This window comes from Oryx dammah, unplaced genomic scaffold (assembly GCF_014754425.2).
Source record: "Oryx dammah isolate SB20612 unplaced genomic scaffold, SCBI_Odam_1.1 HiC_scaffold_5, whole genome shotgun sequence".
NCBI lineage: Eukaryota > Metazoa > Chordata > Mammalia > Artiodactyla > Bovidae > Oryx > Oryx dammah.
In genome coordinates, this window is record NW_024070189.1 from 99,548,223 (window position 1) to 99,566,787 (window position 18,565).

Here is an 18,565-nt window from a genome sequence, read left to right on the forward strand (position 1 = left end):
CCAAGTACCTGTGTCCTTGCCCCTTTTGGCCCCTTGGATCCAGGGCGCCTCTCCGCGCATGCGCGGAGCCCTAGCCACTCACCGGGACACAGGCCCCTCCTCTAAGAGCTCTGTCTTTACTGGCCGCCTCTTGCACAGGCTCCGCCCTCCCTCGCTTTTCATTGGCTTGTGCTGCAAGCCTCACACAGGCACACCCTTTTTTTTTTTTAACAAGAAGCCACGCCCCTCTACGACTTTCAGCGGCCAGAAATCTCGCGGATCCTCCCTCCTCGGGTCTCCCCTTGGCTCCGAGTTGCTGGCCTGCAGATTCCCGGCATTCCGAGCCCAAACTGCTTTCCACAGCAGGCGTGCTGTACGCCCCTTCACGTTGGCCCAGCGGACGATCGCAGACCCCTCGCCCAGTGTCGCCATCCGTGATCTCACCCCAAACAAACCCTGCCCCTCTGGCTCCAGACTCGGCCTCCCACCCCACCGCAGTTCTGCGAAGGCAGAGGCCTGCCCTCTCTCCCCTAGGCCCGCCTCCGCTGTTTCCCTTACCCTCGTAGGCCCTGCCCACTTCCTGCAGGCTTGGGGTTTTTCTGCTTCCGGGGAAGGAGAGGGAACACTAACTACAGTGGTCCCCGTTCCAGCCCGCGATTCGCCGCATTTCAGCCTTCTGGAAAAGGGTCTCCCCATCAGTAAAGGGGGAGTAATTATGGTCCCCAACGCTCTGCTTCTCTCCAAGACAAACCCTGCCGTTTTTACACTGGCTCCCATCCCGAGTCAACTTCTGGGATTGCCCTCTGAGAATTCTACCCCATCGTTCATATTCTGTAGAATCATTCTGTTGCTGAAACCAGTACTCAAGAAACCAGGCACTACACTCGAAGAGTTGGAGAACTCAGGTTTATTACGCCAGCGGGCCCAGAGGAGTTAACACTCCAAACTCTGAGCCCTGAACAAAGGGGTTATGGAGTTTTTATACACAAACGGGCATGATTAAGCAGGTTTGCTGGGGTTGGGTGATTGCAAAGAGCAGGACAAGGGTGAGATAAGCTTCAGATCCTAGTATTGTGAGTCCCCACTTTCTGAGACCTATGTGATCCAGATTTTGCAAGGAGCAAGCTGAGTTACAAAGGGAGAAGGAGCAGGAGGGTATGTAAATTTTTAACTTTCAATTGCACCCATTAAAACAAAACTTACATCGGCCCCACATTCTCCATGTGTTACTGTCCATTTGCTTCTCTTTTTAGCAAAATCCGCCTATGCTTGCTGTCTCCGTGAGTTCTTCTATTCCCTTTGTTTTATAAGAACATACATTGAATAATCCCCTGGAGAAGGAAATGGCAACCCACTTGTATTCTTGCCTGGAGAATCCCATGAACAGAGAAGCTTTGATTTTTAGTAATTATTGATAGGTATATTCTTTTTGAATTTTTATTTATTTATTTATTCTTGGCTGCACTGGGTCTTCCTTGCTGCACAGGGGTTTTCTCTAGCTATAGGTGAAAGGTTGTTGCTGAAGAATCAAAGACACCGGGATTCTTGGCCTCCGGAGGAGAAGAACTCAACCTGGGGCCAGAGACAAGGCTTGATAGTTCAGTGCTTCTGTATAATAAAGTTTTATTAAAGTATAAAAGAGATAGAGAAAGCTTCCGACAGAGACATCAGAAGGGGGCAGAAAGAGTGCCCCCTGCTAGTCTTTAGCTGGATGTTATACAGCTACTAGCAGTCTGCTAATTAAAGATAGGAAATGTCTCAAAACTAGAGAGTGGCACCAGGTGAGTCATCCCAGGCCATAAGCCAATTGACTTGAATCTTGAAGAAAGGCAGATTACCATACAATGTTTCATTAACATAGATTAGGAGAATAGTGTATGACAGAATATGGTCCACCTGAGAAGGGAATGGCAAACCACTTCAGTATTCTTGCCTTGAGAACCCCATGAACAGTACGAAAAGGCAAAATGACAGGATACTGAAACTCCCCAGGTCAGTAGGTGCCCAATATGCTACTGGAGATTAGTGGAGAAATAACTCCAGAAAGAATGAAAGGATGAAGCCAAAGCAAAAACAATACCCAGCTGTGGATGTGACTGGTGATAGAGGCAAGGTCCGATGCTGTAAAGAGCAATATTGCATAGGAACCTGGAATGTCAGGTCCATGAATCAAGGCAAATTGGAAGTGGTCAAACAGGAGATGGCAAGAGTGAATGTCAACATTCTAGGAATCAGTGAACTAAAATGGACTGGAATGGCTGAATTTAACTCAGATGACCATTACATCTACTACTGCGGGCAGGAATCCCTCAGAAGAAATGGAGTAGCCATCATGGTCAACAAAAGAGTCCGAAATGCAGTACTTGGATGCAATCTCAAAAATGACAGAATGATCTCTGTTCGTCTCCAAGGCAAACCATTCACTATAACAGTTATCCAAGTCTATGCCCCAACCAGTAATGCTGAAGAAGCTGAATTTGAACGGTTTTATGAAGACCTACAAGAACCTTTAGAACTAACACCCAAAAAAGATGTCCTTTTCATTATACGGGACTGGAATGCAAAAGTAGGAAGTCAAGAAACACCTGGAGTAACAGGCAAATTTGGCCTTGGAATGCGGAATGAGGCAGGGCAAAGACTAATAGAGTTTTGCCAAGAAAATGCACTGGTCATAGCAAACACCCTCTTCCAACAACACAAGGGAAGATTCTACACATGGACATCACCAGATGGTCAACACCAAAATCAGACTGATTATATTCTTTGCAGCCAAAGATGGAGAAGCTCTATATAGTCAACAAAAACAAGACCGGGAGCTGACTGTGGCTCAGATCATGAACTCCTTATTACCAAATTCAGACTCAAATTGAAGAAAGTAGGGAAAACCACTAGACCATTCAGGTATGACTTAAATCCCTTATGATTATACAGTGGAAGTGAGAAATAGATTTAAGGGCCTAGATCTGATAGATAGAGTGCCTGATGAACAATGGAATGAGGTTCGTGACATTGTACAGGAGACAGGGATCAAGACCATCCCCATGGAAAAGAAATGCAAAAAAGCAAAATGGCTGTCTGGGGAGGCCTTACAAATAGCTGTGAAAAGAAGAGAGGTGAAAAGCAAAAGAGAAAAGGAAAGATATAGGCATTTGAATGCAGAGTTCCAGAGAATAGCAAGAAGAGATAAGAAAGCCTTCTTCAGCAATCAATGCAAAGAAATAGAGGAAAAAAACAGAATGGGAAAGACTAGAGATCTCTTCCAAGAAAATTAGAGATACCAAGGGAACATTTCATGCAACGATGGGCTCGATAAAGGACAGAAATGGTATGGACCTAACAGAAGCAGAAGATATTAAGAAGAGGTGGCAAGAATACACGGAAGAACTGTACAAAAAAGATCTTCACGACCCAGATAATCATGATGGTGTGATCACTAATCTAGAGCCAGACATCCTGGAATGTGAAGTCAAGTGGGCCTTGGAAAGCATCACTACAAACAAAGCTAGTGGAGGTGATGGAATTCCAGTGGAGCTGTTTCAAATCCTGAAAGATGATGCTGTGAAAGTGCTGCACTCAATATGCCAGCAAATTTGGAAAACTCAGCAGTGGCCACAGGCCTGGAAAAGGTCAGTTTTCATTCCAATCCCAAAGAAAGGCAATGCCAAAGAATTCTCAAACTACCACACAATTGCACTCACCTCACATGCTAGTAAAGTAATGCTCAAAATTCTCCAAGCCAGGCTTCAGCAATACGTAAACCATGAACTCCCAAATGTTCAAGCTTGTTTTAGAAATGGCAGAGGAACCAGAGATCAAATTGCCAACTTCTGCTGGATCATGGAAAAGCAAGAGAGTTCCAGAAAACCATCTATTTCTGTTTATTGACTATGCCAAATCCTTTGACTGTGGATCACAATAAACTGTGGAAAATTCTGAGAGAGATGGGAATACCAGACCACCTGACCTTCCTCTTGAGAAATCTGTATGCAGGTCAGGAAGCAACAGTTAGAACTGGACATGGAACAACAGACTGGTTCCAAATAGGGAAAGGAGTACGTCAAGGCTGTATATTGTCACCCTGCTTATTTAACTTCTGTGCAGAGTACATCATGAGAAACCCTGGGCTGGAAGAAGCACAAGCTGAAATCAAGATTGCCAGGAGAAATAGCAATAACCTCAGATATGTAGATGACACCACCCTTATGGCAGAAAGTGAAGAGGAACTAAAAAGCCTCTTGATGAAAGTGAAAGAGGAGAGTGAAAAAGTTGGCCTAAAGCTCAACATTCAGAAAACGAAGATCATGGCATCCGGTCCCATCACTTCATGGCAAATAGATGGGGAAACAGTGGAAACAGTGACTGACTTTATTTTTGGAGGCTCCAAAATCACTGCAGATGGTGACTGCAGCCATGAGATTAAAAGACGCTTACTCCTTGGAAGAAAAGTTATGACCAACCTAGATAGCATATTCAAAAGCAGAGACATTACTTTGCCAACTAAGGTCCGTCTAGTCAAGGCTATGGTTTTTCCTGTGGTCATGTATGGATGTGAGAGTTGGACTGTGAAGAAGGCTGAGCGCCGAAGAATTGATGCTTTTGAACTGTGGTGTTGGAGAAGACTCTTGAGAGTCCCTTGGACTGCAAGGAGATCCAACCAGTCCATTCTGAAGATCAACGCTGGGATTTCTTTGGAAGGAATGATGCTAAAGCTGAAGCTCCAGTAGTTTGGCCATCTGATGCAAAGAGTTGACTCATTAGAAAAGACTCTGATGCTGGGAGGGATTGGGGGCAGGAGGAGAAGGGGATGACAGAGAATGAGATGGCTGGATGGCATCACGGACTCGATGGACGTGAATCTGAGTGAACTCCGGGAGTTGGTGATGGACAGGGAGGCCTGGCGTGCTGCGATTCATGGGGTCGCAAAGAGTCGGACACGACTGGGCGACTGAACTGAACTGAACTGTATGAGTATAACATACTGTTTGTCAAGTTGGTTCTGAGCCTAAATCTAAGCCTTTGGGTGAAACCGACTTGAAGATAGATTCTAGGGTAAAGACATAGTACATTGACATAGCTTAAGACAAACATTTCCATAAGAAAAATGCATTGGTTAGCTCAAGGTTTGAGAACAGTTAAGTTCAGGTGGAACCAGGTGTCATGATGGCAACACAGAATTTTAAGAGAAACCTCTTTTTAAATTTGTATAGAGAAGGGGAAAAAAAATGACACTAGTTTGTTTCCTCCTGCTGCTTAAGAGAGAGAGAGAAAATGTCCGACGCTTGCAGCCTATTTCCTCCATTTGGAGACCCCTGGCCTTCCTGCTTGTTACCCTTCTCATTGCAGTGGCTTCTCTTTTTGCAGTGCACACAGGCTTAGTTGCCCCGAAGCATGTGGTATCTTCCTGGACCCAGGGATTGAGCCTGTGTCCCCTGCATTGGCAGGTGGATTCTTAACCACTGGACTAGCAGGAAATCCCTTCTATTCCCTCTGGAACCTACTCTAAACAGGCTCTTACCTGCCACTCTATGAGAGCTGTTCAGTGTTATTCCAAGTCTCCAAACCAGTCCCTCCCCACTGTCTCTCACCTACCAGCTCAGCCTGACTCTTCTTGAGGATGAAAGTGAAAGTCGCTCAGTTGTGTCTGACTCTTTTTGACACTGTGGACTATACCGTCCATGGAATTCTCCTGGCCAGAATACTGGAGTGGGTAGCCGTTCCCTTCTCCAGGGGATCTTCCCAACCCACGGATTGAACCGGGGTCTCCTGCACTGCAGGTGGATTCTTTACCAGCTGAGCCACCAGGGAATTAACAGGACAAAATGCAAACTCCCTAAAGGGCCTTCTAGGCCCAATTAAACTTCCAGAGCCAATAATGAAACAGTGATTACCTTATGTCAAGCACTTACCACATGCAAGGGACTGTTCCATGTCCTTTTTTAACTGTGTGATTCCATGTATTTTATTTTTAAAATGCGTTTCTTTTACTATTATTAATATTCGACTTTGTCAGGTTGTTTCCTGCCCTTTTGACATATTAACTCATTTATTCCTCACAACAGCCCTGGAAGGGAAATGTGTTAGCAATATCTCCATTTTATAGATGCTGCAACTGAAGCACAGAAAGGTTAAGGTGAAGGAGGAAACAGACAGAACAGGCTCCATCTTGGGCTGGACGGTGGACTTTGAGCTATATGCCCAGTATCTATAGAAATGACATACCAACTGGAAAACCAGACCCATCGGATGGAAGAGCCCCAGAGCTCATACCTAGACTCTCCATCACCTAAAAGAATACCCTAATTGTCAGGGGAGTGTAATATCCTCAGTTCTGTGTGGTCTCAAAAATTTGAAGCAATGGACGTTAAAGCCCTCGGCATGTCACAGCTCTCAGACAGACCGTGTTATAGCTCTTGGACAGATCAGTGTTACAGCTCTGTGTTACAGCTCAGTTTTATTTAGAAAATAACAGGAAAATACATCCTCGAGGCATGAGGGCATGCTGACTCAAAGAGAGAGAGAACGAGTGTGTGCGGTGGGGAGAGAGAGACCCCTGGCCCTTTGGCTCCTCTTTTTATGTTTTTTCCTCCCCCATGGGCCTGCCCTAGGTAAATTGGGCTAGCCAGGAGTGTTGTTTGTTCCACCTGAAGTCCTCACTCTGGTCTTCGGATGCCATTCTGGACTCCTTTTCCCTATTCTAACTACCTAACATTCTCCCCCTCAAGAGATGGGATGTTGGGAATTCTTCGGGAATGGGGTGTCGAGGCCTCTCCGGCTACTTCCTGCTGAACTGGGACGGCGAGGGGTATTGGGCCTCTTCCTCTTGCTAGTCTCAGGCCTCAGAGTCCTTATAGCTGTGTCCATCTAAGGGCGAGTGGCATTTTCCATGGTCGGCTGTAGTTTTATATATCCTTGTTGAACTGGCACTGCATGTTGTAGCTTGTTGACCTGGGCAGAGACAAAACAGGTTGGATGATTGATAATACATGGAACAATCATAAGCAGCATCAATATGGCATAACAAGGACTAGTAGAGGCATTAGCCAACTCCAAATTTCCATCGCCAGGATGGCTCAAGTCCTTCCTTGTCCAGGGATCAGAAGATCTATCGCCTTTCTGTTTTGGAGTATAACCCCTGCCAAGCTGTGTTGGCTCTTTAGAGCTGTCCTGAAAAATCTTATCCCCAGAAACTAGATTTTGAGGGTGTTCATTAGAATGACACTCATTTGTAGTTCTGAATAAGTATCTGAGATCTCCCAGGGGCTCGCAGGTATATTGAATGTCCTCTTGTTTTCTTTCACGGCTTGACTCATAAGTAGTGAATCTAGGGGTCATGTCCTGGTACCTTGACTGCTGTAGGGATATAAAATATTACAGGGTAAGGGCCCTTCCATGTGGGCTGGAGTTGAGCCTTTGCGGACCCATCCTTCCAGACTTTAATTAGGACTTGAGTCCCTGGAGCATATAGTGGTGACTCCTTAGAATCTTTTGGGTCCTGGTTCACACCCCACAAGTGTATATACTGTTGGAATTGCCCAATGGCCATGGTATAAGACTAGAGGGTCTAAGCCTCTGGATCTAGGAAGAGGTCATTGACATAAACAAAAGGTCTCCCATATAGCATCTCATAAGGACTAAGACCAACCTGTTCCTTAGGTGCAATACCAGTGTGGGGGAGAGCTATTGGTAAAGCCTCCTTCCATCCCATGGATATCTCCTGGGTTATCTTTTTTATCACTGATTTTAAGAATTGGTTGGCTCTTTCTACTTTTCCTGAAGACTGAGGCCTCCAAGCACAATGAAGATAATAGGTTAATGCCCAATGCTTTAGAGACCCCTTGGGTGACCTTAAAAATAAACGATGTCCCATTGTCACTTTGTAATGACCTGGGCAGACCAAATCTCAGAATGATTTCATGGAGCAGCTTTTTTACCACCTCCTCAGCCCTCTCAGTCCAGGTGGGAAAGCCTTCAATCCATCCTGTGAATGTATCTATCATGACTAATAGGTATTTATACCCTTGAGAAGCTGGCCCTCTGGGTGAAGTCCACCTACCAGTCCTCTCCTGAGTAGGCTCCATGTCTTTGGACGGGCTGGGCCAGCTGCGGTCTTCGACCTCCTTGGGGGTTGTTTAACTGGCAAGTGGGACAAGAGGAGACCACTTGCCTTATAGTCATTTGGAGGCCTGTTCCTCTGAAGGACCTTTCTAGTAATCTTTGGAGGGCCTTTTCCCCTAAATGAGTGGTGGCATGTAAGGAGTTAACCAACTTCCACTGGAGGTTCCCAGGCAGAAAAAGGAGTCCCCCTTTTTGGAACCACCCATATGATCTTCTTGAAAGCCCTCACTTTTAGCTTTAAGAGTCTCTCCTTCAGTATATGAAGGAGTTTCTGACAAATTAGTCTGTGGAACTAAGGTGGCAACCCCCATTAGGTCATGGTTCTGAAATGCTGCTCTCTTAGCTGCCTGATCGGCTGCTTGGTTCCCTCGTGCCACTTCTGTGCTCCCTTTCTGGTGTCCTTTACAGTGGGAGACTGAAACCTCGGTGGGCAGATGGACTGCCTCCAAGAGTCTAAGCATTTGATCACCATATTTGACTGGGGACACTCGGGTGGTCAAGCGTCCCCTTTCTTTCCAAATAGCAGCCTGTGCAGGTAGCACCAGAAAGGCATACTTGGAGTCAGTGTAAATGGCTCCTCTTTTTCCTTTTCCCAGCTCAAAAGCTCGAGTCAAGGCTATGAGCTCAGTTAATTGGGCTGAAGTACCTGGTGGCAGAGGCTTAGCCTCTATGGTCTCAAAACTGGAGACTACCGCATACCCGGCTCTTCTTTTTCCACCCAAGACAAAGCTGCTTCCATCAGTGTACCCGATTTCCTCAGGATTACTCAAAGGATCTTCTGACAATCCCTCTCAGGGTTTTGTCCAGTGAGCCAAGGTTTCTAGGCAAGAGTGAAAGGGGAGAGAGCCCTCGGGAGTAGGCAGGAGGACGGCTGGGTTAAGAACCTCACAAGGGGATATAATGAGGCCTGGATTTTCCATCAGCACAGCTTGATATCTGAGGATTCTTTGATCAGACATCCATAATGGCCTCTCCCATTTAGGAGTTGTTTCACTTGGTGGCTGGTAAACAGTTAGTTTGCCCCAAAACGAGAGTTTTAAAGAATCTTCTATCAGGATTGCAATAGCTGCAAGATTTCGAAGGCAGGGGGGCCAGCCTCGGGGGGTTGGGTAGAGCCTCTTGGATAAATAAGCTACAAGCTGGGGCTCAGATCCCAACCTTTGAGTTAACACTCCCAAGGCTATTCCCTCTCTTTCATGGACGTAAAGTTGGAATGCTTTCTCCGGGTCTGGCAGCCTCAAGGCAGGTGCCTGAGTTAAGCTTTGTTTTAGTGTAGCCTCTGCCTTCTTTTGAGGAGTTCCCCACATCAGTGGGACTGAATCATCCCATCCCTTTAAGCTGGGCATTTAGACCATAGTTGGGTATCCAGATTCTACAATACCCAGTTAGCCCCAGGAAAGCTCGCAATTGTTTTTGAGTCATGGGGGAGGACGACTGGATGATTCTTTGTACCCGACCAGAGGACAGCCTCCTGGACCCGTGTGTAATCTGAACTCCCAGGTAAGTGACCTTTGTCTCGACCATCTGTGCCTTAGCACTGGAGACTTTATATCGCCTCTCTGCCAAAAAGTTTAGAACCTGAATTGCATGCTGTTGGGCACTTTTCTCATCTGGAGAGCAGATTAGTAGGTCATCTACATATTGTAATATTTTCCCATTAGGTCCCAGGTCCAGATCTAGGAGATCCCGGCTAAGGGCATGTCCAGAGGTGGGGGCTATCTCTGAACCCCTGAGGAAATACTGTCCAAGTCATCTGTTGGCGTTTTTCTCCTGGGGCCTCCCACTCGAAGGCAAAAAGATATTGGGATTCTTTAGCCAGTGGTATGCAAAAAAAATGCATCTTTGAGATCCAAGACTGTAAAGCACTTGGCACTGGGTGGGATTTCTCCCAAGATTACATAGGGAGGGCACTGTGGGATGGAGGGGGGCTACAGCTTCATTTGTGATCTGGGGATCTTGAACCATGTACCAGGTTCCATCCTTCTTCTTTACTGAGAGGTAAAGAAGGGTGTTACAGGGCGAATTGGTGGGGACCAAGAGCCCACAAGCCAGGAATTTATTAATTAAAGGCTGTAGTCCCTCCCAAGCCTCTCTTCTGAGGGGATATTGTTTCCAGTTGGGAAACTGAGTAGGATCTCGGAGGACAATGATGACCGGTTCAGCTTGGTGGGCTCGTCCAGGAATGCCCTGGTCACACACCTGGGGATTAATTTTGTTTTCCCATAGTTTTTGGTCCCTCTCTGTTGAAGGTGTAATGGGTTTTTCAGTAGTACCCAGGAGCTGTAGAGCTCTAGGGGCTGAAAAGCTTCCCATCACAAGAGTGGTCCCGAGTTTAGTGAGTATATCTCTTCCCAGTAAGGGAGTAGGGCACTCAGGGACCACCAGAAACTGGTGGGAAAATATTTGTCCATCCCAGCAACAAAGAAGTGCTCGGGTGAACCTTTTAGTAGTTGTTTTTCCTGTAACACCCAAAATGGTACAGGTTTGGGAGGAGAAGCCTCCGGAGTAGGAAGTCAGGACAAAGCAGGTAACCCTGTGTCAACCAAGAAATCTCAGGCCTACCTGCCACATCCAGTTGCACCCTTGGCTCCAGCCCCATGATGCTTATCTGGGACAGGCAGGCTGGCTGGAGCGGGCCGCTTCAGTCCTGTTGAACCATCCTGAGGGAAGGCTTGGCACTTGACCCTGAGGCTCTTGGGTCCCAAGGACTGCTGCCCAGTCTCCCAGTTGATGGCATTTGTGGCTAGCCGTTCTAGGAGACTTGCCGTGGTTTGGACACTCTTTGGCCCAATGCCCCGCTTATCTACAGATCAGGCATTTGTCTCGTGCCTTGTCCTCGAAGGACTCAGGGTTTGCCATAGGGCTTCCCTGGAGGGCAGCCAGCATCTAAGCATGCCTTTCCTTTTCTCCCTCTCCTGGGCCTTGGCCTCCTTCTCCTGTTCTCTGTTATAAAACGTATTGGTGGCTGTCTTGACCATCTCATCTAAAGAGGAAGCAGGGTCCTGTTGCTGTAGCTGTTGTAGCTTTATTCTGAAATCTGATGCACATTGGGACAGGAATTTGTCCTTTAAAATCACCTGTCCCTCGTAAGAGTCTAAGTCCAGATTGGTAAACTTTTGGAGGGTCTCTTTTAGTCTTTCCAGAAAGGCAATGGGGTTTCATTGGGCTCCTGAGTTATTGCTGAGACTGGGTACGGCACCACAGGTAATAGGCTTCCTTCTATTTCCATGGGTGAACTCCCTTAGGAAAGTCTTTCTGAGGCTTATCTTACCCAGTACTGTTGCAGCCTGAGAGCCAGGCGTCCCCGGGTCAGGGTGCAGATCCCGAGGCAGGCTGAGGCGTGACAGCCTGCTGGAGATTGAATCCCTGGGCAGGTCAAGGCAGGTCGGCCTTCTGAGAATTGGGTCCCTGGGCAGATAAAGGCATGACGACCTCCTGGGAACCCCGGACTGGCGGATCCCCAAGCAGGTTGAGGCGTGACAACCTTTTGAGAACAAGATCTCTAGGCAGGTCAAGGCAGGTTGAGCTCCTGGAACCCCCAGACTGGAGTTGGGTGTCCCCAGGGTCTCCAGCATGTCCAGTGCTGGGTAGGATTAAGGGGTTGTAATTTTAACTCATCGCCAGTTTGTTCACCACAGATGGAAATAGATATTATGAGGTAAAGCAATCCAAGCCTGTGCCCTGAGACTGTGAATCAGTGAAACAGTCATAAGCCTTATACTCTTACTGCTCTGAGGGATTTAAGTCATTGATTTCTTCCCCTAGTCCTCCATTAGAACAGGTTAGGGTATCTCCCCTGGTAAGCATTGCTGTCATAGACCCACTTTAGGTAATAACAGAAGTAATGACAAAAGAGTGGGTTATCTGGCCCTATTATGTGGAGAAGGCAATGGCACCCCACTCCAGTACTCTTGCCTGGAAAATTCCATGGACAGAGGAGCCTGGTGGGCTGCAGTCCATGGGGTCGCTAAGAGTCGGACACGACTGAGTGGCTTCACTTTCACTTTTCACTTTCATGCATTAGAGAAGGAAATGGCAACCCACTCCAGTGTTCTTGCCTGGAGAATCCGAGGGACGAGAGAGCCTGCTAGGCTGCCATCTATGGGGCCACACAGAGTCAGACGCGACTAAAGTGACTTGGCGGCAGCAGCAGCAGGGGCATTAATGTGTTTTAATAATAGACTGGATGGAGCAAGGGGGCAGGGTCCTGATTGTAGGAGTTAGTATTTGGCTTAAGAACAAATTTGTTAAGAGGCAACAGACCAGATGTTCCATAAAAGTGAAGTGGAGATTTGATCCGGGGGTATGTTTGTAACTTCAGGAGAAGGGTGGTAAGGGTGTGGGTCCAAACATCCTGCAGGGCTAACTTCCAAAGTGGTAAACATTATCCCTGGAAGCCCAATTGCCTTTGAAGGGATTCCAACGGATGGACTTCTAGCAGGCATTATGTGCCTGTCGCCCACCCTACCAGGTTCACTGAGAGATGCTATTGTTGCACATGTTGTAGGAAACATGAAAGATAAAGGCCTGAATATCTAGAAGGGTTGGATATTATACGGTATTTCCCTCCGAAGGGCTAGCTATTTTCTAGTTGTCCCTCCAGAAGACTGTAGAGCGAACATCATGGGCCAGGACGCGGCTCAGGAAAAGAGCATGAAACAGGAGGGAAGTGGGGAGAGCACAGCCTTTGAAAAAATGGCATAGCACAGTTCAGCTCAGTTCAGTCGCTCAGTCGTGTCCAACTCTTTGTGACCCCATGAATCGCAGCACGCCAGGCCTCCCTGTCCATCACCAACTCCCGGAGTTCACTCAGACTTACATCCATCGAGTCAGTGATGCCATCCAGCCATCTCATCCTCGGTCATCCCCTTCTCCTCCTGCCCCTAATCCCTCCCAGCATCACAGTCTTTTCCAATGAGTCAACTCTTTGCATCAGGTGGCCAAGTATTGGAGTTTCAGCTTTAGCATCATTCCTTCCAAAGAACACCCAGGACTGATCTCCTTCAGAATGGACTGGTTGGATCTTCTTGCAGTCCAAGGGACTCTCAAGAGTCTTCTCCAACACCACAGTTCAAAAGCATCAATTCTTCGGCGCTCAGCCTTCTTCACAGTCCAACTCTCACATCCATAACATGACTACTGGAAAAACCATAGCCTTGACTAGACGGACCTTAGTCGGCAAAGTAATGTCTCTGCTTTTGAATATACTATCTAGGTTGGTCATAACTTTTCTTCCAAGGAGTAAGCGTCTTTTAATTTCATGGTTTCAATCACCATCTGCAGTGATTTTGGAGCCCCCAAAAATAAAGTCAGCCACTGTTTCCACTGTTTCCCCATCCATTTGCCATGAAGTGATGGGACCAGATGCCATGATCTTCGTTTTCTGAATGAATGTTGAGCTTTAAGCCAACTTTTTCACTCTCCTCTTTCACTTTCATCAAGAGGCTTTTTAGTTCCTCTTCACTTTCTGCCATAAGGGTGGTGTCATCTGCATATATGAGGTTATTGCTATTTCTCCTGGCAATCTTGATTTCAGCTTGTGCTTCTTCCAGCCCAGGGTTTCTCATGATGTTCTCTGCACAGAAGTTAAATAAGCAGGATGACAATATACAGCCTTGACGTACTCCTTTCCCTATTTGGAACCAATCTGTTGTTCCATGTCCAGTTCTAACTGTTGCTTCCTGACCTGCATACAGATTTCTCAAGAGGCAGGTCAGGTGCTCTGGTATTCCCATTTCTCTCAGAATTTTCCAGTTTATTGTGATCCATACAGTCAAAGGCTTTGGCATAGTCAATAAAGCAGAAATAGGCGGTTTTCTGGAACTCTCTTGCTTTTTCCATGATCCAGTGGATGTTGGCAATTTGATCTCTGGTTCCTCTGCCATTTCTAAAACAAGCTTGAACATTTGGGAGTTCACGGTTTATGTATTGCTGAAGCCTGGCTTGGAGAATTTTGAGCATTACTTTACTAGCGTGTGAGATGACTGCAGTTGTGCAGTAGTTTGAGCATTCTTTGGCATTGCCTTTCTTTGGGATTGGAAGGAAAACTGACCTTTTCCAGGCCTGTGGCCACTGCTGAGTTTTCCAAATTTGCTGGCATATTGAGTGCAACACTTTCACAGCATCATCTTTCAGGATTTGAAATAGCTCCACTGGAATTCCATCACCTCCACTAGCTTTGTTCGTAGTGATGCTTTCTAAGGCCCACTTGACTTCACATTCCAGGATGTCTGGCTCTAGATGAGTGATCACATCATCGTGATTATCTTGGTCGTGAAGCTCTTTTTTGTACAGTTCTTCTGTGTATTCTTGCCACCTCTTCTTAATATCTTCTGCTTCTGTTAGGTCCATACCATTTCTGTCCTTTATCAAGCCCATCTCTGCATGAAACGTTCCCTTGGTATCTCTAATTTTCTTGAAGAGATCTCTAGTCTTTCCCATTCTGTTGTTTTCCTCTATTTCTTTGCATTGATTGCTGAAGAAGGCTTTCTTATCTCTTCTTGCTATTCTTTGGAACTCTGCATTCAGATGCTTATATCTTTCCTTTTCTCCTTTGCTTTTTGCTTCTCTTCTTTTCACAGCTCAAGGGCATAACGTAAACCGATTAAAATCAATTGGGTCCAAGATGACAAGTCAAATTCAGGTAAACCTTAGTCCCCAATATGTAAGCTAAACAACACACCCAGAGGTGGCAGGACAGCTCCAAGTCTCTGTCAAAAGACAGAGGAGTTGGTGGTTCCCCAGTGGTTGGGATGATCCTTCCACTCATTAGCATATGAATTCACCCCGCTTCCAAAACCTACCCAAGCCCCATTCCATGGCCGGAGCCCTCTGCAATAGCCCACACCCTGAGGCGTATGCTTCTCTCTGAATCCTAACAAATCCACCTCTTATCTATCACTTTGTCTCTCACTGAATTTTTGCAATGAGACATCAGAGCCTGAGCTTCACTGGGTCCTGAAGCCAGGCATCCTGGGTTTTGGCCATGCTGGAGTCCCAGGAGAGAGAGCTGAAGGACAGAAGGAAAAAACAGTGGGAAAAACGTGCCAAGGAATCCCCTTCATAGCCTGCCAAAAAATCTGCTAAATATCTTACCTGTGCTCACAATTTTCATTGGTCTGATCCTTGGCACAAAGAAGATTAAGAACAGAAGAACCTCCACTGGCTTGGGTAACAGTTACTGGGGCTCAGCAGATAGTGCCTTTGGGACATACTGAGGAGTAACCTAACCTGCCTCTTGAGAAATCTGTATGCAGGTCAGGAAGCAACAGTTAGAACTGGACATGGAACAACAGACTGGTTCCAAATAGGGAAAGGAGTACGTCAAGGCTGTATATTGTCACCCTGCTTATTTAAAAAACTTCTATGCAGAGAACATCATGAGAAACCCTGGGCTGGAAGAAGCACAAGCTGAAATCAAGATTGCCAGGAGAAATAGCAATAACCTCAGATATGTAGATGACACCACCCTTATGGCAGAAAGTGAAGAGGAACTAAAAAGCCTCTTGATGAAAGTGAAAGAGGAGAGTGAAAAAGTTGGCTTAAAGCTCAACATTCAGAAAACGAAGATCATGACATCCGGTCCCATCACTTCATGGGAAATAGATGGATAAACAGTGGAAACAGTGGCTGATTTTATTTTTGGGGGCTCCAAAATCACTGCAGATGGTGATTGAAACCATGAAATTAAAAGACGCTTACTCCTTGGAAGAAAAGTTATGACCAACCTAGATAGTATATTCAAAAGCAGAGACATTACTTTGCCGACTAAGGTCCGTCTAGTCAAGGCTATGGTTTTTCCAGTAGTCATGTTATGGATGTGAGAGTTGGACTGTGAAGAAGGCTGAGCGCCGAAGAATTGATGCTTTTGAACTGTGGTGTTGGAGAAGACTCTTGAGAGTCCCTTGGACTGCAAAGAGATCCAACCAGTCCATTCTGAAGGAGATCAGTCCTGGGATTTCTTTGGAAGGAATGATGCTAAAGCTGAAGCTCCAGTAGTTTGGCCACCTGATGCGAAGAGTTGACTCATTGGAAAAGACTGTGATGCTGGGAGGGATTGGGGGCAGGAGGAGAAGGGGATGACCAAGGATGAGATGGCTGGATGGCATCACTGACTCGATGGACGTGAGTCTGAGTGAACTCAGGGAGATGGTGATGAACAGGGAGGCCTGGCGTGCTGCGATTCATGGGGTCACAAAGAGTCGGACACGACTGAGGGACTGAACTGAACTGAGGAGTAACCTCTCCAGAGTCCCTCAATTGGGCCCACTGCCACCCACCTGTTCACAGGGGTTTGAGGAAACAAGAAATGACAGATTGTAAAGAATTATGATTTTGTTTGGCATATGTCCCTCCAGCCATAGGAGCAAGGACCTCCTACCTTAACTGGAGGTCTTCTGGAATCTGAGACTGAGTCATGTGAGCTTTCTGCTGAGTTCGTTTTTTCACTGTCCCAGTTTCTGGCGTGATGGGCCTCTTGTCATTTTGCGCTGGGTTTTCTTCACATTCTGATTCTACCATTGGAGCTTTTGCCAAGTTGGGCTCCTGCTGTGCTTGGCCTCCTATTTGCAGGAGCTGTGCCAAGGTTGTTTCAGCCAGGTTAAACCCAAGTCACAGCACCATAGATGTCAGGGGAGTGTGATCTCCTCGGTTCTGTCTCATCGCAACAAAAATTTGAAGTGACGGACGTTAAAGCCCTTGGCGTGTCACGGCTCTCAGACAGGCCCTGTTATAGATCTTAGGTCTCAAATAGACTGTTATAGCTCTTGGACAGATCAGTATTACAGCTCTGCATTACAGCTGAGTTTTATTTAGAAAATAACAGAAAAATACGTCTTGAAGCATGAGGGCATGCCTACCCAAAGACACAAAGAGAAAAGAGAGAGAATGAGCACACACGTTGCAGGGAAAAGAGAGACTCCTGGCCCTTTGGCTCCTCTTTTTATATGTTTTTCCTGCCCCCTGGGCCTGCCCTATGTAAACTGGGCTAGCCAGGAGTGTTGTTTGTTCTACCTAAGGTCCTCACTCTGGTCTTCAGTCTTCGGACCTTCCTTTGTTCTATTTTCACAGGCTTTTCCCTGTGTCTTCTAGCTACCGCCATTCTGGACTCCTTTTTGTCTTCTAGCTACTGCCATTCTGGACTCCTTTTCCGTATTCTAACTACCTAACACTAATTATCTGTGTAACCGAATAGAATGATAAATTCTATTATGCTTATTGGGGTATGACCACAGGCCTATTGATAATTATCCACTATTAACTACCTAGGCTGAAGGCATACGAATCACAGGTTTAAGGCATACGAATCACGGGTTAACATTGGTTGTATCTTTCTTTTCTTTTGTTCAGACTAGTTTCAGAAAATTTGGGGAGCTGGGTTTGAGCATGTACACTTAGGGCATATAAGGTTTTCTCAAAAACTGGTGGGGTCCTTGGCTAAGAGGAGACTCTGCCTTGGGCCCTCAGGTGTAACAAAGTTACTTGCACTCCACTATCTGCATTGTCCTTCTGAGTGAGTTTGTTTTCCAGAACGCGTGGCTACAACATTTGGTGCATTGTCCAGGAAACTCCTCACTTTGAGGAGACAAGTCCCATTTGGGACTACTCTGAGGCCTTGAGGCTTGAATCTTCTAGAGGGGGGAAGGTGCCTCTCCCTTCTGGAAGGATTCTGCTTCTCAACACCCGGACCTTTCACGTTAGCAGGTAGTGAATGGCAGCAGGGGAACTGAGCGCTCAGGTGAGGAGGAACCCACCAGGCAGGGTGGAAGAGGGGGCCTGGTCACCCCCCTGGGGGGACTAGAAAGGGCATGGATCCACAGGAGCCTGGACTAGGCAGGTGGCAGCGATTGCTTGGTGCACAGGTTGACGAGCGTGTTGGGGCTTAGGAAGGAAATTTGTGAGTGTTATTTAGGAGGTGGCATCCACACCGTGTTGGGGAAAATTATTACCAAGAAATCACCAGGTGATTGTTAGGAGAAGAAACTTGGTCTTTGTGCACTCATATTCTGCCCTAGCCAAGGAGGTGTCCCATTTGTTATGAAATTCTTGACTCCCTCGGAATTGTCAGGCTAGAAGGAGGAGGATACATAATTGAGTATGAATTGGCTTTTCTCAGGAAAAGCCAAAACGGCCTGGGACATGGGATATTTAACCCCTCTGTGTTTTCATCTGCACCCAATCAAGCCCACCAAGCCAGAATAGACTTTTAAAGTTAAGGGAGAAACAGTCTTGGACTACGTGGCGTTCTGGTTCAGCCGTGCTGACCAGCAGGTGAAGACACACTGACCCCCCTTCTCCCTCTGGGATCTGGCTCTCCTCACCCCATTTAGGAAGGAGGCGGAATGGCAAATTTAAGTGTCTCGTTGAGTGGAAACATCAGAAGTACATAGGGTACGGAGAACTTCAGAACGAAAAGAAAAAGTAGAAGAAGGTCTGAGAAGGTAAGCAAGATGGGGGGAAGTGAATCTAAGGC